Source organism: Macrobrachium nipponense, chromosome 45, assembly GCF_015104395.2.
Source record: "Macrobrachium nipponense isolate FS-2020 chromosome 45, ASM1510439v2, whole genome shotgun sequence".
Taxonomy (NCBI): Eukaryota; Metazoa; Arthropoda; class Malacostraca; order Decapoda; family Palaemonidae; genus Macrobrachium; species Macrobrachium nipponense.
In genome coordinates this window covers 18,605,017-18,622,361 of record NC_061105.1, presented here as the reverse complement: position 1 = coordinate 18,622,361, position 17,345 = coordinate 18,605,017, and the positions used below count along the sequence as shown (strand labels likewise).

At 33.2% G+C, this 17,345-nt stretch overlaps 1 protein-coding gene across 1 annotated transcript in view; it reads left to right on the top strand.

The window, feature by feature from the left end:
* Positions 1-17,345, top strand: part of LOC135214430 (glutamate receptor ionotropic, kainate 2-like) — a 232,041-nt gene that overhangs the window by 168,214 nt on the left and 46,482 nt on the right. The window lies entirely within an intron of this gene.

The following is a 17,345-nucleotide window of genomic DNA, read 5'->3' as shown; positions in this document are numbered from 1 at the left end:
TCCTGTTACACCTTTCAAACCTTTTTTACTTTCCTGTTACACCTTTCTAACCTTTTTAGTTTCCTTTTACACTTTCTAAATGTTTACCAACCTTTTAAAACCTTTTTTACTTTCCTGTACACCTTCTTTTAACCTTTTTAGTTTCTTTTAACCCACCTGTTACCACCCTTTAAAAACCTGTTTTCCTTTCTCCTGTTATTTCCACTTTCAAACCTTTTTAAAACCTTTCTGTACACCTTTCAAAACCTTTTTTCCCTCTTTTCCTGTTACACCTTTCAAACCTTTTTGGTTTCCTGTTAAAACCGTTTCCTACCTTTTATCCTGTTACACATTTCAAACCTTTTTACTTTCCTGTTACACCTTTCTAACCTGTTTCCTTTTACCCTTTCTAACCTTGTTTCCTTTCTTTCCTTTTAACACCCTTTCCGAACCTTTGTTTTACTTTCCGTTACACCTTTCTAAACCTTATTTCCTCCTTTCCTGTTACAACCTTTCAAACCTTTTTTGGTTTCTGTTTAAACTTTTTCTAACCTTTTTACTTTCCTGTTACAGCCTTTTCAAACCTTTTTCCTCTGTTACACACCTTTCAAACCTTTTTGGTTTCCTGTTAAAAACCTTTCTAACCTTTTTACTTTCCTGTTACCTTTCACCTTTTTAGTTTCCTGTAAAACCTTTCACCCCTTTTTCCCCTGTTTTACACCTTTCAAACCTTTTTGGTTTTTCCTGTAAAACCTTTCCTCCTACTTTTACCTTTCACCCTTTCAAACCTTTTTAGTTTCCGTTACACCTTTTTAACTAGTTTCCTCTCCTGTTACACCCTTTCAAAACCTTTTTTAGTTTCCCGTTGAAACTTTACTAACCTTTTACTTTCCTGTTACACCTTTCAAAAATTTTTAGTTTCCCGTTAAACCATTTCAAACCTTTTTACTTTCCCTGTTACACCTTTTCTAACCTTTCCTGCTCTCTGTTTACCTTTCAAACCTTTAGTTTCAGTTACACCTTTACTTTCTGAATCTTTCTGCTCTTCTGTTACACCTTTCAAACCTTTTTACTTTCCTGTTACACCTTTCTAACCTTTCTGCTCTCCTGTTACACCTTTCAAACCTTTTTACTTTCCTGTTACACCTTTCTAACCTTTTTACTTTCCTGTTACACCTTTCTAACCTTTTTACTTTCCTGTTACACGTTTCAAACCTTTTTAGTTTCCTGTTACACCTTTCAAACCTTTTTAGTTTCCTGTTACACCTTTCAAACCTTTTTAGTTTCCTGTTACACCTTTCTAACCTTTTTACTTTCCTGTTACACCTTTCTAACCTTTTTACTTTCCTGTTACACCTTTCAAAACTTTTTAGTTTCCTGTTACACCTTTCAAACCTTTTTAGTTTCCTGTTACACCTTTCAAACCTTTTTAGTTTCCTGTTACACCTTTCAAACCTTTTTAGTTTCCCGTTACACCTTTCAAACCTTTTTAGTTTCCTGTTACACCTTTCTAACCGTTCTCCTTTCCTGTTACACCTTTCAAACCTTTTTCCTCTCCTGTTACAACTTTCAAACCTTTTTAGTTTCCTGTTACACCTTTCAAACGTTTTTCCTCTCCTGTTACAACTTTCAAACCTTTATACTTTCCTGTTACACCTTTCTAACCGTTCTCCTTTCCTGTTACATCTTTCAAACCATTTTAGTTTCCGGTTACACCTTTCAAACCTTTTTAGTTTCCTGTTACAACTTTCAAACCTTTTTCCTCTCCTGTTACACCTTTCTAACCTTTTTTACTTTCCTTTTACACCTTTCAAACCTTTTTACTTTCCTCGTTAACCTTTTCAAAATCTTTTTACTTTCACTGTTACACCTTTCAAAAACCCTTTTAATTTCCTGTTCACCTTTCAAAAAATTTTACTTTCCTGTTCCACTTTCAACCTTTTTTTAATTTACGTTAACCACTTTTCAAAACCTTTTTAGTTTCCTTTTACACCTTTCAAACCTTTTAGTTTCCTGGGACACCTTTCAAACCTTTTTAGTTTCCTTTTACACATTTCGAACCTTGTTTTACTTTCCATGTTTACAAACTTTCGAACCTTTTTACTTTCCGTTAACACCTTTCGAAACCATTTTTACTTTCCTGTTACACCTTTCGAACCTTTCTACTTTCCTGTTACACCTTTCAAACCTTTTTACTTTCCTGTTACACCTTTCAAACCTTTTTAGTTTCCTTTTACACCTTTCAAACCTTTTTAGTTTCCTGTTACACCTTTCAAACCTTTTTAGTTTCCTTTTACACCTTTCGAACCTTTTTACTTTCCTGTTACACTTTTCGAACCTTTTTACTTTCCTGTTACACCTTTCGAACCTTTTTACTTTCCTGTTACACCTTTCGAACCTTTTTACTTTCCTGTTACACCTTCCAAACCTTTTTACTTTCCTGTTACACCTTTCAAACCTTTTTAGTTTCCTGTTACACCTTTCAAACCTTTTTAGTTTCCTTTTACACCTTTCAAACCTTTTTAGTTTCCTGTTACATTTTTCGAACCTTTTTACTTTCCTGTTACACCTTTCAAACCTTTTTAGTTTCCTGTTACACCTTTCTAACCTTTTTACATTCCTGTTACACCTTTCTAACCTTTTTAGTTTCCTTTTACACCTTTCAAACCTTTTTAGTTTCCTTTTACACCTTTCAAACCTTTTTAGTTTCCAGTTACACCTTTCATACCTTTTTAGTTTCCTGTTACACCTTTCTAACCTTTTTACTTTCCTGTTACACCTTTCTAACCTTTTTCCTCTCCTGTTACACCTTTCAAACCTTTGTAGTTTCCTGTTACACCTTTCTACCTTTTTACTTTCCTGTTACACCTTTCAAACCTTTTTAGTTTCCTGTTACACCTTTCAAACCTTTTTACTTTCCTTTTACACCTTTCAAACCTCTTAAGCTTCCTGTTACACGTTTCAGACTTTTTCCTCTCCTGTTACACCTTTCAAACCTTTTTACTTTCCTGTTACAACTTTCGAACCTTTTTACTTTCCTGTTACACCTTTCGAACCTTTTTACTTTCCTTTTACACCTTCCAAACCTTTTTACTTTCCTGTTACACCTTTCAAACCTTTTTACTTTCCTTTTACACCTTTCTAACCTCTTTTCCTCTCCTGTTACACCTTTCAAACCTTTTTACTTTCCTGTTACACCTTTTTACCTTTTTACTTTCCTGTTACACCTTTTAAACCTTTTTAGTTTCCTGTTACACCTTTCAAACCTTTATACTCTCCTGTTACACCTTTCAAACCTTTTTACTTTCCTGTTACACCTTTCAAACCTTTTTACTTTCCTGTTACACCTTTTCACCTTTTTCCTCTCCTGTTACACCTTTCAAACCTTTTTACTTTCCTGTTACACGTTTCAGACTTTTTCCTCTCCTGTTACACCTTTCAAACCTTTTTACTTTCCTGTTACACCTCTCAAACCTTTTTACTTTTATTTCCTGACACCTTCTCAAACCTTTTTTACTTTCCTGCCTTTACCCATTTCAAAACCTTTTTACTTTCCTGTTACACCTTTCTAACCTTTTTAATTTCCTGTTACACCTTTCTAACCTTTTTAATTTCCTGTTACACCTTTCAAACCTTTTTTCTTTCCTGTTACACCTTTCTAACCTTTTTAATTTCCTGTTACACCTTTCTAACCTTTTTACTTTCCAGTTACACCTTTCAAACCTTTTTACTTATCTGTTACACCTCTCAAACCTTTTTACTTTCCTGTTACACTTTTCAAACCTTTTTACTTTCCTGTTACACCTTTCTAACCTTTTTTAACTTTTTCCTTTACACCTTTGAAACCTTTTTCTTTCCGGTTACAACCTTTCTAACTTTTTTACTTTCCTGTTACCACCTTTTCAACCTTTTTACTTTCCTGTACCACGTTCAAACCTTTTACTTTCCTGTTACACTTTTCAAACCTTTTTTACTTTCCTGTTACCCTTTTCAAACCTTTTTTACCTTCTGTTACACCTTTCAAACCTTTTTATTTCCTGTTGCACCTTCCAAAACCTTTTTTACTTTCCTGTTAAACCTTTTCTAACCTTTTAGTTTTCCCTTTTAAACAATTTCTACCCCTTTTTGTTACTTTCTGTTCACCTTTCTAACCTTTTTCCTCTCTTGTTACACCTTTCAAACCTTTTTACTTTCCTGTTACACCTTTCAAACCTTTTTACTTTCCTGTTACACCTTTCAAACCTTTTTACTTTCCTGTTGCACCTTTCAAACCTTTTTACTTTCCTGTTACACCTTTCAAACTTTTTTACTTTCCTGTTACACCTTTCAAACCTTTTTACTTCCCTGTTACACCTTTCAAACCTTTTTACTTTCGTGTTAGACCTTTCAAACCTTTACACTCTCCAGTTACACCTTTCAAACCTTTTTACTTTCCTGTTACACCTTTCAAACCTTTATACTTTCCTGTTACACCTTTCAAACCTCTATACTCTCCTGTTACACCTTTCAAACCTTTTTCCCTAATATCCGTTCCAGTGCAGAATATCCTCATCATCATCGGTTCCAGCGCTTGGCCTTTGGCCTAAATTCTAAACTCTGTCATTTCCGGTTCTATTATACGAAAGCCTCATACCCCTACCTCCTCCAAATAAAAAAAGGATTTGAGACTTTCCAGGCAGAATATCCATGTTGTCGGAGTTTGTGAGTTTGTCAGCATCACTCTGAATGCATTACCCAGGACGCGCGACGCAGATCGACTCTGATTATCGTCAGCAGAAGAGCGTCATTCTTGCAATTGTGGGCCTCGTATTCAAGTCAGGCTTAGTCGCCGGTTGTTCTCGGACGATGTAAACATTGTCTAGTGGACTGATGCTGGTGCGAAGCGATTACGACGCGGTTTAATTCAAGTAATGCCGAAAGTAGGGAAAACACGTTAATTCTGGTTTCTGTAGCTTTCTTTATTTTTAACTGGGTAATGATGAAATAGGGGAATAGAGAGATTCTTGATTTTTTTTTTTATTGTTTCTGTTGCTCAGAATGACGCTTCCGTTGGGTAGAAAATTGAAAGAGAGTTGGTTAATAGCCAATCTGATGAGGTGATTCTCACTAAAGGGAGGTTGAGAGATTTCCGATAACTCTTTCGGATTAAGGATAGGATTTCTGTGCCTTTTTCTGGACCCGTTTGTGGTGTATACGTTATATATATATATATATATATATATATATATCTATATATATATATATTTATATATATATATATCTATTATATATATATTATATTATAAATATATATAATTAGATATATATTATATATATATATATATATCATAAAGCTGACGGTCAGACTAGTATGTATGTAGTATGTACGTATGTTTGTATGGTCGCTATAGACGTCGACACTACCGGACCGAATTAAACCAAAGTCGGCACCAATATATGTAGATTTTATAGGGATGGTTTTCAGCCGGGTGCCGTTTTGATCTGGACATCCGGCCATGCTAACGAATGATGCTTTCTTTTTCGTACAGGAAAAAGAAAACATCTTTCTGATAAAACCTTTCACGAGGATTCCAAATGTGATCTTAGTTTTCTTCCGTGATGAAAAATAACGGTGATGTTACGATTCAAACAATGCTGGTCTGTGGTTGCCAGCCGCCATATATCATATATATATATATATATATATATATATATATATATATATATATATATATATATATATATATATATATATATATATATTATATATATATATATCTTACAGACCTTACATCTTGTTCGGGTTGCCCCAGGTCCCTCAGTGTGAGGCACCTCTAATGTCTACCAGAGAGTTGCTAGTACATCTTCCGGTATATTTTGCATCTTCCAATCTTGGATGGTCTGGGATGCAGTTTAGATATTTGTCGAGCTTATTCTTAAACACATCTACGCTCACTCCTGATATATTCCTCAGATGAGCTGGCAACGCATTGAATAGACGCTGCATTATCGATGCTGGTGCGTAGTGGATTAATGTCCTGTGTGCTTTCCTTATTTTTCCTGGTATAGTTTTGGGCACTATTAATCTACCTCTGCTTGCTCTTTCTGATATTTTTAGTTCCATGATATTTTCTGCTATTCCTTCTATCTGTTTCCATGCCTGAATTATCATGTAGCGTTCTCTTCTCCTTTCTAGACTATATAATTTTAAGAATTGTAGTCTTTCCCAGTAGTCAAGGTCTTTAACTTCTTCTATTCTAGCTGTAAAGGACCTTTGTACACTCTCTATTTGTGCAATATCCTTTTGATAGTGTGGGTACCATATCATATTGCAATATTCAAGTGGACTACGAACATATGTTTTATAAAGCATAATCATGTGTTCAGCTTTTCTTGTTTTGAAGTGCCGTAACAACATTCCCATTTTTGCTTTACATTTTGCCAACAGAGTTGCTATTTGATCATTGCATAACATGTTCCTATCATCATCACACCAAGGTCTTTAACTGCTTCCTTATTTGTGATTGTCTCATTATTAGGTCCCTTATATGCATATAGCTTTCTTTCTCTGTCTCCATAATTTATTGATTCAAATTTATCAGAGTTAAATACCATCCTATTTACCTCTGCCCAATCATATACTTTGTTAAGGTCTCTTTGTAGAGCGTTCCTATCTTCATCACAAGTAATTTCTCTACTTATTCTTGTGTCATCTGCGAAACTACTCACTACCGAATCCTTAACATTATTGTCTATGTCTTCAATCATAATAACAAACAGTATTGCAGCTAACACCGTACCTTGCGGCACACCGGATATTACCTTGGCTTCATCCGATTTCTCTCGTTTGCAATAACTATCTGTTTTCTGTTGTGTAAAAATTCTTTTAACCATCTTCCTACTTTATCCACGATATTGTGTTTTCTAATTTTCTTCGCTAATATTATTATGGTCTACTTTATCAAAAGCTTTTGCAAAGTCTAAATAAACCACATCTGTTTCATTTCCGCTTTTCATATTTTTGAATATGTTCTCCCGGTGGACTAACAGTTGGGTTTGTGTACTTTTTCCGGGTACGAAACCATGTTGTCCTTTATTAAACAAATTATTTTTTATTAAATGTTTCATAATATTTTTCTTCATTACCCTTTCATACACTTTCATAATATGTGATGTTAGACTCACAGGCCTATAATTACTTGCCTCTAGTCTTGATCCACTTTGAAAGTAGGGGTAATATATGCTAATTTGTGCTCATCATAAATCTTGCCTGTATCTACACTTTGTCTTAATAATATTGCAAGTGGCTTTGCGATAGAATGAACTACTTTCTTTAACAAAATAGCAGGAATTCCATCAGGCCCTGCAGCAGCTCCATTTTTAATTTCATTAATAGCCTGCACAATATCAGCTTCATTAATATCTAGTCAGATAAATATTCACTATTTTCATCCCAATTACTTTCTATATCATTATCTTCATTATCTATTCTAGGGGTGAATTCTCTCTTATATCGTTCTGCCAGTATGTTGCAAATTTCCTTTTTTCATTCGTTAATCTCCCATCAATTCTTAGAGGGCCTATTTCTATTCTTCTTTTATTCATCTTCTTCGCATATGAGTATAATAGTTTGGGATTTTGCTTGATATTTAATAGGGTTTTTTCTTCCAAGTCCCGTTTTTCATTTTCTTTTTGATTGTATAATCCTTATTTTGTTCTGTCATTTTCCTATCTTACTTTTTAGTTCTATAACTTTCCATGCATTTTTTTTTTTTTTGCTAGACCTTTTTTTTTTTCCACTTCCGATTTTCTGGAACAAGATCCTTCTGTCTCTTGTTATGCATGACTGATGTTTACTTTTCTTCTTCGGTATATATTTATCCACTATTTTCTCTAATATATAATATCTCCGTATTTACCTTTATGTCATCACTTACGAAAATATTAACCCAATCTTTGTTTATTCTTCATTTATTTCTGACCATTTTATATTTTTAACTGTAGGAAGTTGTATTTTCCATATCCTTCCCACTTTTTCATTTCTTGCTTATCTCTGTTTTCACTTGCTTTGGAATGGACTGTTAATTCTATGACATTATGGTCTGAAATACTCGCATTATAAACTATTATTTCTTTAACATAATTCATCTCGTTCACAAATACTAGGTCTAAAGTATTTTCTTTCTTGTTGGCAGGTGATTTATTTGTTGAATGTTGTATTCTAGTAGCATATCTAATAGCTTTTCGAATTGCCTCTTATCTTCTGCACTACTATTACTCTCTTTTTTATATGTATAAGTACATCCACAATCTCCTATTCGTTCTTTCCAGTCTACGAAAGGAAAGTTGAAGTCTCCAGATAGGAAGAATAGTCCAGTCCTTGTGATTTCTACATATATCATCCAATTTTTCTATTATTAAGTCAAACTCTTTAGTATTAGGAGGTCTATATATTACTATGTTCATTAATTTTTCAGATTCAAATTCTACCGCTATTAGTTCACATTCTGAGTTACTATATTTCTCATATATTTTTCCTTGTTTTTTGTCTTTCCCATATATTGCGGTTCCCCCTTGATTCCTATTTTTTCTATCTGATCTATAAGTTTGAAACCCTTTTATTTGATCATCATTCCCAGTCTCTTGGGAATACCAGGTTTCACTTATATTCATTATATCTATTTTCTTTTCATTTGGGTTAGTTCTTCTAAGTACTCTATTTTTCTTTTTGAGTTACTCGTAACTAAACCCTGCGCATCATCACTATGATGGTTTGCGTGTTTTCTCCTTTCATTTAATATTGGTAATAATAAGGATTTCCCATGTCTCTTTCCTGTTCTGGTATGTTGTTCTTTTTTTCATTTCCAGAAATTCTGACATTAAAAAATCCAACTTTTCCATAATATTTGTTCTTCCTTCATCATAATTATTCATTTTGTGTCTGAATCTGCAATTTTCTCCATATCTGCAATATCCCCTTGCATAATAAAAACAGTTATTATCTCTTGAGTAGAATCTTGGAGCTGATGCATTGAAATTTTTTGCTGGCACCTCTGCATATCTCGTTGATGGCTTGCTTTTTTCTTTTACCTGATATTCTTCATTCCTCTCTTTATTTGTTTCTTTCTTATTTTGGATTTTATTGCTTGATTGGTTATTTATTTGATTATTTTTCATGGCTACAGGGTGCATATATTTACATTTTTTGTCGAACTTACATCCTTTTCCTTCTTTTAGGTTTTTGCATATTTTTGGATGTAGATCTCTGCAATCATCCTCATATCCATCTAAGTATGCACATTTACCATATATTTCATAGTTGTGACATACCTTAGGATGTTTGTAGTAACATTTTTCTCCATATCTGCAATTCCCTCTTTTCAAAAGGTTGCAGACTTTGTCTTTTTTGTATATTTTTTCCTCTTTCCCGTCATTGTGTAGATCTGGGTAGAGCCTCTTCGGCATTTTCTTTTGTGCTGTCATATCGTAATTTATTTCTTCGTAGGTATGCTGCTTTATAGCCTCATATGTAGTATCAATGAGTATCTCTGCATCCATACTTTTATCTTGTTCTTTGTTTTCCTTATCTTTTTCTGTCATTTCAGTTTTGTTTACTTATCTTAGTTTTCCTCTTCTTCTTCTTCTTACTTCTTTTCTTCTCTTCTTATTCTTCTTTCTTCATCCTCAACTATTTGTACATTCAATCTTGATTTAATAACATTGTCTATCCATGGTAGACATGTTGAGCAAAAAATTCTTGTGTCTTTTCTCATATCTTGCATTACCTCAGCACACTGTGGATGGGTCGGAATGTTGCATGCAGCACATTTTCTGATTAGGTTTTGTGGATTAAACTATGCTATACCACACCTTACACAGTTTACATGCTTTTGGCATTCTTTTTCCTAATGCATCAATTAGGATATTCACAAGGTTCACTTTATTCATTTTCTTTGTCGGAATATGTTGGTTTATGTATATTTTCTTTATGAGTCTCTTGACCACTTGGATTTTATTTGGAACTTCTTCAATTATTTTCAAGATGTTTTCATTTGATTTATTCCAGTTTGAAGGATTGTATCCTTCTAATATATCTATGAATGATTTTGTATCTTTTTGGTTAGGACTGTTGCTGATTTCATAGATCAGAAATGCCAGTTCCCTTCCTGCTACCTCATCGTATTGCGAATCTGCCAAGCAAGCTAAATCTCGCCATTTTTTTCCGCAGTTGGAGCTTACTGCCATCTTGTTCTGATTTACAGTATTTCACTTGATAAACTAACTTAGAAGACGCTTTATCCTACTATTTCCACACTAATCTTATCACCGATAGTTCACGAACACTTCTAGATATTTCTCAAATTCTAGACGTATGTTAAACTTGTGATATTTGTTGATTAATCTGACTTCGACCAGGAACGTCTCACCAAGCAAGATGACTACTAACTACTACTACTACTACGAGAGAGAGAGAGAGAGAGAGAGAGAGAGAGAGAGAGAGAGAGAGAGAGAGAGAGAGAGAGAGAGAGAGAGAGCATGCTTCATTTACAGCTTTTATCCTATGTGCAGGAAGCATTCAACGTATATACATGTATATACAAAATATATATATATATATATATATATATATATATATATTTTATATATTTGATATATATATATATATATATATATATGTGTGTGTGTGTGTGTGTGTGTGTGTAATATCACTACTTCACAATACATCTCATAAATGATAGATAATCCCGCATAATGTTATTCACTTAGTCTAAATTTCCATTCTGAAACCCGAAACATCAACACGAAAAAACGTTATTCTAAATTCTCCAGTGTGATTTGAATAATCCCTATTCATGCTGTACCAGAAGATCACTGGTATAATTAGGATGAATTCATGTCGGAATAGTCATTGCTTATTATGCCAGTCATAATATTTTTAGGTTTTTATTCAAATTTTGAACAAACGTTGCTTAATGTGTTCTGTCATAATGTTTTAACCAAATATTGCTTAATATGTCAGTAATGATATATTTGTGATTTTAACGAAATATTGCTTAATGTATTTGTGGTAATATTTTTATGGTTTTTTAATTAAAACTTTAACCAAATATTGCTTAATGTATCAGTGGGTAATATTTTTTTTATTAAACTTTAAACAAATATTGCTTAATATATGTTATATAAAAGAGGAATGTGGTAATATTTTTAGTTTTTTTTATTAAAACATTAATCAAAGATTGTTTAATGTACCTGTGGTAATATTTTAGGGTATTTTAATTAAAATGTTAACCAAATATTGCTTAATGTATCTGTGGTAATATTATAAGTTTTTTTTATAAAAATTTTAACCAAATATTGCTTAATGTATCTGTCAATATTTTTAGGGTTTTTTAATTCGAATTTTAACCAAATATTGCCCAACGTATCTATGATAAGTTTTTTAGGGTTTTTATTCAAATTTAACCAAATATTTTTGGGTTTTTTACTTACTAAAACTTTACGCAAACCTTGCTTAATGTGTCTGTCAGAATATTTCCATGTCATTTGATTCTTTCCAATAGAAAGGATTGAATATAAATAAATGTTTAATCTATTTGCTCTTATCAAAACAACAAGATATTCTTAAAAGGCAAAGGTTTGCTATGAGCCATTAAAAAGAAATTGACATTAGAAGAAACAAAATTGATACAGTCAGCTGGAAATATTATCTTCAAGTGAGCAGTCCGGTTCTAGTATTACACGCAAAGATTTAGTATCTTATTTACTTACAGGGTCAGTTTACCTCATTTATAAAACCTATCGAAAGACGATACGTCCCTTCCTTGAAATGATAATAATAAAAAAAAGCATTAAAAAAATGACAAACGTAAAGATATAATATTGTGATCCCAAAACAAAAGAAATGAAAGATTTCTCTGATATAATGCACCGATGATGTGTTTTCTCTCTAAAGTGAGTTTCCAGAGAAATACCAACTCTTTCTGAAAGGAAATAAAATCTCATATATCCGGTCATAGAAAGGATTGATTCCCAACGAAAAAAGTGTATATTGCAGATCTGTAAAATAATGAATTTTACGCTGGTTGTATAGCATACAGTGCTCAAAAAAATACTAGACGTATATTTAAAAAATAATTTTTTTTAATCTGTCCAGTGTATAAACAGTCTCTGTAAAAACATTGACATATTTTTCCTGACTGTAAAAAAAAAAAAAAAAAACTTCCAGCTAAAAGGATTTAGCTCCATAGGAGGAAATCTGTAATACAAGCCTGTTTCCGTATTGGTTGTTTGTCTACATGAATATATAGCTAAAGTGATTTTACCTCTTATTACAGGACAAAACATCTATAATCATCACTATACTCTGTTTTTTCCATCTGTCCATCCGCCTGTGGTGTTTTTGTATGGTAACACTGCGTCCCGGGCTTTAAATAGCTACGGTATGTGTAAGTTTTAGGTAAATAAAAGGATATCTGGGTGTACATTTGCAACTGAAAAGTGTTTTAATAATTTACTGTATGCGAAGTACACCGTTAATATTCGAAATAGGATATTATTATTATTGTTGAATGTAAGCTGAATGTAATTATCTAAAGCCCGGGACGCAGTGTTACCATACGGAAACACCACAGGCGGATGGACAGATGGAAAAAAACAGAGTATAGGTTACTTATTCACCTGTACAAATAACAGATGAGTGAAAATGTATGAAATTTAATACAAACACCGATGGAAAATTTAATTAGAAACATGGTGACTAAATTTGCAAATGTTGTGATATAACTTTGTAATGGAAAGTTAGAAAAAAAATCCTTGAAAATTAAACTGAGGGAATTGAAATGAAAATTAAAACCAGTGTTCTAGAATAAAGAAAAACCAGCTGTTCACGTCTGTGAGCAAAAAGCAATATATGCAACATGAAGGATTTAATTTCAGTCCAGATGTCGTACAATATAGATAATATATAATATATATATAATATATATATATATATATATCTATATATATATATATATATAGTATATATTGTCGACAAGATTTAAAGTATTTAATTCTCCAATCTCGACCCATTGCCTCGCCTCTCGATCCATGTTCGCAATCAAATCGAAAGTGGTAAGAGAGAGAGAGAGAGAGAGAGAGAGAGAGAGAGATACAGTCGCGCGTTATATGACGATTACGAGCAACAGATGGAATCGATTTATTCGGTGCAAATTCTCTCTCTCTCTCTCTCTCTCTCTCTCAAGGAGGAGGCATTCCCACCACTCTACCACCTCTTCCCACATAACAACCATCATCCTCAATAGGACGAAGGTAAATTGAATTGTGAGAGACCGTTTCATATGCAGGAGTCTGGTCTCGAAAATGCTCTTCTTATATTCCATAGTCAGTGCCATTTCCTACGCATAACCTTCCAGTCGCCTCAATATCCTCGTATTCTATTATGTATGCTACGAGTATACGTGTTTTTTATCCATTTCCCGTTTTAATACATCATACGTACCCGGAAGTGTATACTGAATGTTCTCGCGAATATTACGCCTTGGTGGAGAGGATTTACATTATAGATAACTCGGCGATTTAAGGATTTCACTCGACTGTCAATAATTGTGAGAGTGGTTTCTAAAAATCCCTTTGGGATTTTATTTTTCTATCTAGATTTTGACGGTTGATGACAGTGATGTAGTCGACACATTACTCTGGAATGGGGAAAGCTACAAAAACTTAATACGCGTGTCTCTGTAGCTTCTGTTTTTTTTTTTAAGGGGATTAAGGGTACCTCCTTTTCCTTTCTCTTCATACATACATACATACGTATATATAACTAAGTATATCTCTCCATCTAACTTACCTTTCTCTATTTCTCTCCTTAATCATTTATAATTATATTTCCTTATCTCTCTTCTGTTCCTGCTATTTTTCATATATTTATTTCGAACTTTGCCTATTTTTCCCATTTCTCTCCGTAATTAGCTTCATTTACATTTCCTTATTTCCGTATATCCCTCTTCTATTCCTGCCTCTTTTCGTAATTGCTTTTATCGTCTTCTTAAGTTTAGAAACCATTTATGAAATGGCCCAATCGACCTGACCTTTTTTTTTTCCTCCTCCCACCTCCTGACCTAGAAAACCTCCCTTCCTCATTTCCTTATCAACCTGATTTACATTCCTCTCCTCGATTCTCAGAAGCGAGTTTTTTTTATAAAAATTTTAACCAAATATTGCTTAATGTATCTGTCAATATTTTTAAGGTTTTTTAATTCGAATTTTAACCAAATATTGCTTAATGTATCTGTCAATATTTTTAAGGTTTTTTAATTCGAATTTTAACCAAATATTGCCCAACGTATCTATGATAAGTTTTTTAGGGTTTTTATTCAAATTTAACCAAATATTTTTGGGTTTTTTACTTACTAAAACTTTACGCAAACCTTGCTTAATGTGTCTGTCAGAATATTTCCATGTCATTTGATTCTTTCCAATAGAAAGGATTGAATATAAATAAATGTTTAATCTATTTGCTCTTATCAAAACAACAAGATATTCTTAAAAGGCAAAGGTATGCTATGAGCCATTAAAAAGAAATTGACATTAGAAGAAACAAAATTGATACAGTCAGCTGGAAATATTATCTTCAAGTGAGCAGTCCGGTTCTAGTATTACACGCAAAGATTTAGTATCTTATTTACTTACAGGGTCAGTTTACCTCATTTATAAAACCTATCGAAAGACGATACGTCCCTTCCTTGAAATGATAATAATAAAAAAAAGCATTAAAAAAATGACAAACGTAAAGATATAATATTGTGATCCCAAAACAAAAGAAATGAAAGATTTCTCTGATATAATGCACCGATGATGTGTTTTCTCTCTAAAGTGAGTTTCCAGAGAAATACCAACTCTTTCTGAAAGGAAATAAAATCTCCTATATCCGGTCATAGAAAGGATTGATTCCCAACGAATAAAAGTGTATATTGCAGATCTATAAAATAATGAATTTTACGCTGGTTGTATAGCATACAGTGCTCGGAAAAATACGAGACGTATATTTAAAAAATAATTTTTTTAATCTGCCCAGTGTATAAACAGTCTCTGTAAAAACATTGACATATTTTTCCTGACTGTAAAAAAAAACTTCCAGCTAAAAGGATTTAGCTCCATAGGAGGAAATCTGTAATACAATCCTGTCTCCATATTTGTTGTTTGTCTACATGAATATATAGCTAAAGTGATTTTACCTCTTATTACAGGACAAAACATCTATAATCATCACTATACTCTGTTTTTTCCATCTGTCCATCCGCCTGTGGTGTTTTTGTATGGTAACACTGCGTCCCGGGCTTTAAATAGCTACGGTATGTGTAAGTTTTAGGTAAATAAAAGGATATCTGGGTGTACATTTGCAACTGAAAAGTGTTTTAATAATTTACTGTATGCGAAGTACACCGTTAATATTCGAAATAGGATATTATTATTATTGTTGAATGTAAGCTGAATGTAACTATCTAAAGCCCGGGACGCAGTGTTACCATACGGAAACACCACAGGCGGATGGACAGATGGAAAAAAACAGAGTATAGGTTACTTATTCACCTGTACAAATAACAGATGAGTGAAAATGTATGAAATTTAATACAAACACCGATGGAAAATTTAATTAGAAACATGGTGACTAAATTTGCAAATGTTGTGATATAACTTTGTAATGGAAAGTTAGAAAAAAATCCTTGAAAATTAAACTGAGGGAATTGAAATGAAAATTAAAACCAGTGTTCTAGAATAAAGAAAAACCAGCTGTTCACATCTGTGAGAGCAAAAAGCAATATATGCAACATGAAGGATTTAATTTCAGTCCAGATGTCGTACAATATATATATATATATATATAGATATATATATATATATATATATGTGTGTGTGTGTGTGTGTGTCGACAAGATTTAAAGTATTTAATTCTCCAATCTCGACCCATTGCCTCGCCTCTCGATCCATGTTCGCAATCAAATCGAAAGTGGTGAGAGAGAGAGAGAGAGAGAGAGAGAGAGAGAGAGAGAGAGAGACATACAGTCGCGCGTTATATGACGATTACGAGCAACAGATGGAATCGATTTATTCGGTGCAAATTCTCTCTCTCTCTCTCTCTCTCTCTCTCTCTCTCTCTCTCTCTCTCTCTCTCTCTCTCTCAAGGAGGAGGCATTCCCACCACTCTTCCACCTCTTCCCACATAACAACCATCATCCTCAATAGGACGAAGGTAAATTGAATTGTGAGAGACCGTTTCATATGCAGGAGTCTGGTCTCGAAAATGCTCTTCTTATATTCCATAGTCAGTGCCATTTCCTACGCATAACCTTCCAGTCGCCTGAATCTCCTCGTATTCTATTATGTATGCTACGAGTATACGTGTTTTTTATCCATTTCCCGTTTTAATACATCATACGTACCCGGAAGTGTATACTGAATGTTCTCGCGAATATTACGCCTTGGTGGAAAGGATTTACATTATAGATAACTAGGCGATTTAAGGATTTCACTCGACTGTCAATAATTGTAGGAGTGGTTTCTAAAAATCCCTTTGGGATTTTATTTTTCTATCTAGATTTTGACGATTGATGACAGTGATGTTGTCGCCACATTACTCTGGAATGGGGACAGCTACAAAAACTTTAGACGCGTGTCTCTGTAATTAAGGATACCTCCTTTTCCTTTCTCTTCATACATACATACATACATACGTATATAATATAACTAAGTATATCTCTCCATCTAACTTACCTTTCTCTATTTCTCTCCTTAATTATTTATAATTATATTTCCTTATCTCTCTTCTGTTCCTGCTACTTTTCATATATTTATTTCGAACTTTGCCTATTTTTCCCATTTCTCTCCTTAATTAGCTTCATTTACATTTCCTTATTTCCGTATATATCCCTCTTCTATTCCTGCCTCTTTTCGTAATTGCTTTTATCGTCTTCTTAAGTTTAGATACCATTTTTGAAATGGCTCAATCGACCTGACCTTTTTTTTTCCTCCTCCCACCTCCTGACCTAGAAAACCTCCCTTCCTCATTTCCTTATCAACCTGATTTACATTCCTCTCCTCGATTCTCAGAAGCGAGTTTTCTTCATATTCAAATCAGTGCGTTATATGTGGTGCTAAGTCTCTTATTCGTTCAGCCTTATTCATATATTTTTCCTATATTTAACTGACATTTAACCAAATAAACGTTTTCTGTGTTAAATGTAAATAACATTCAACTAAATACTCGCTTTCTTTGTTATATGTAACTTAGATTCATCCAAAAACGTTTTCTTTTTTATATGTAAGTTACATTCATCCAAATACATGTTTTCTTTTTTTATATGTAACTTACATTCAACCGAATATAT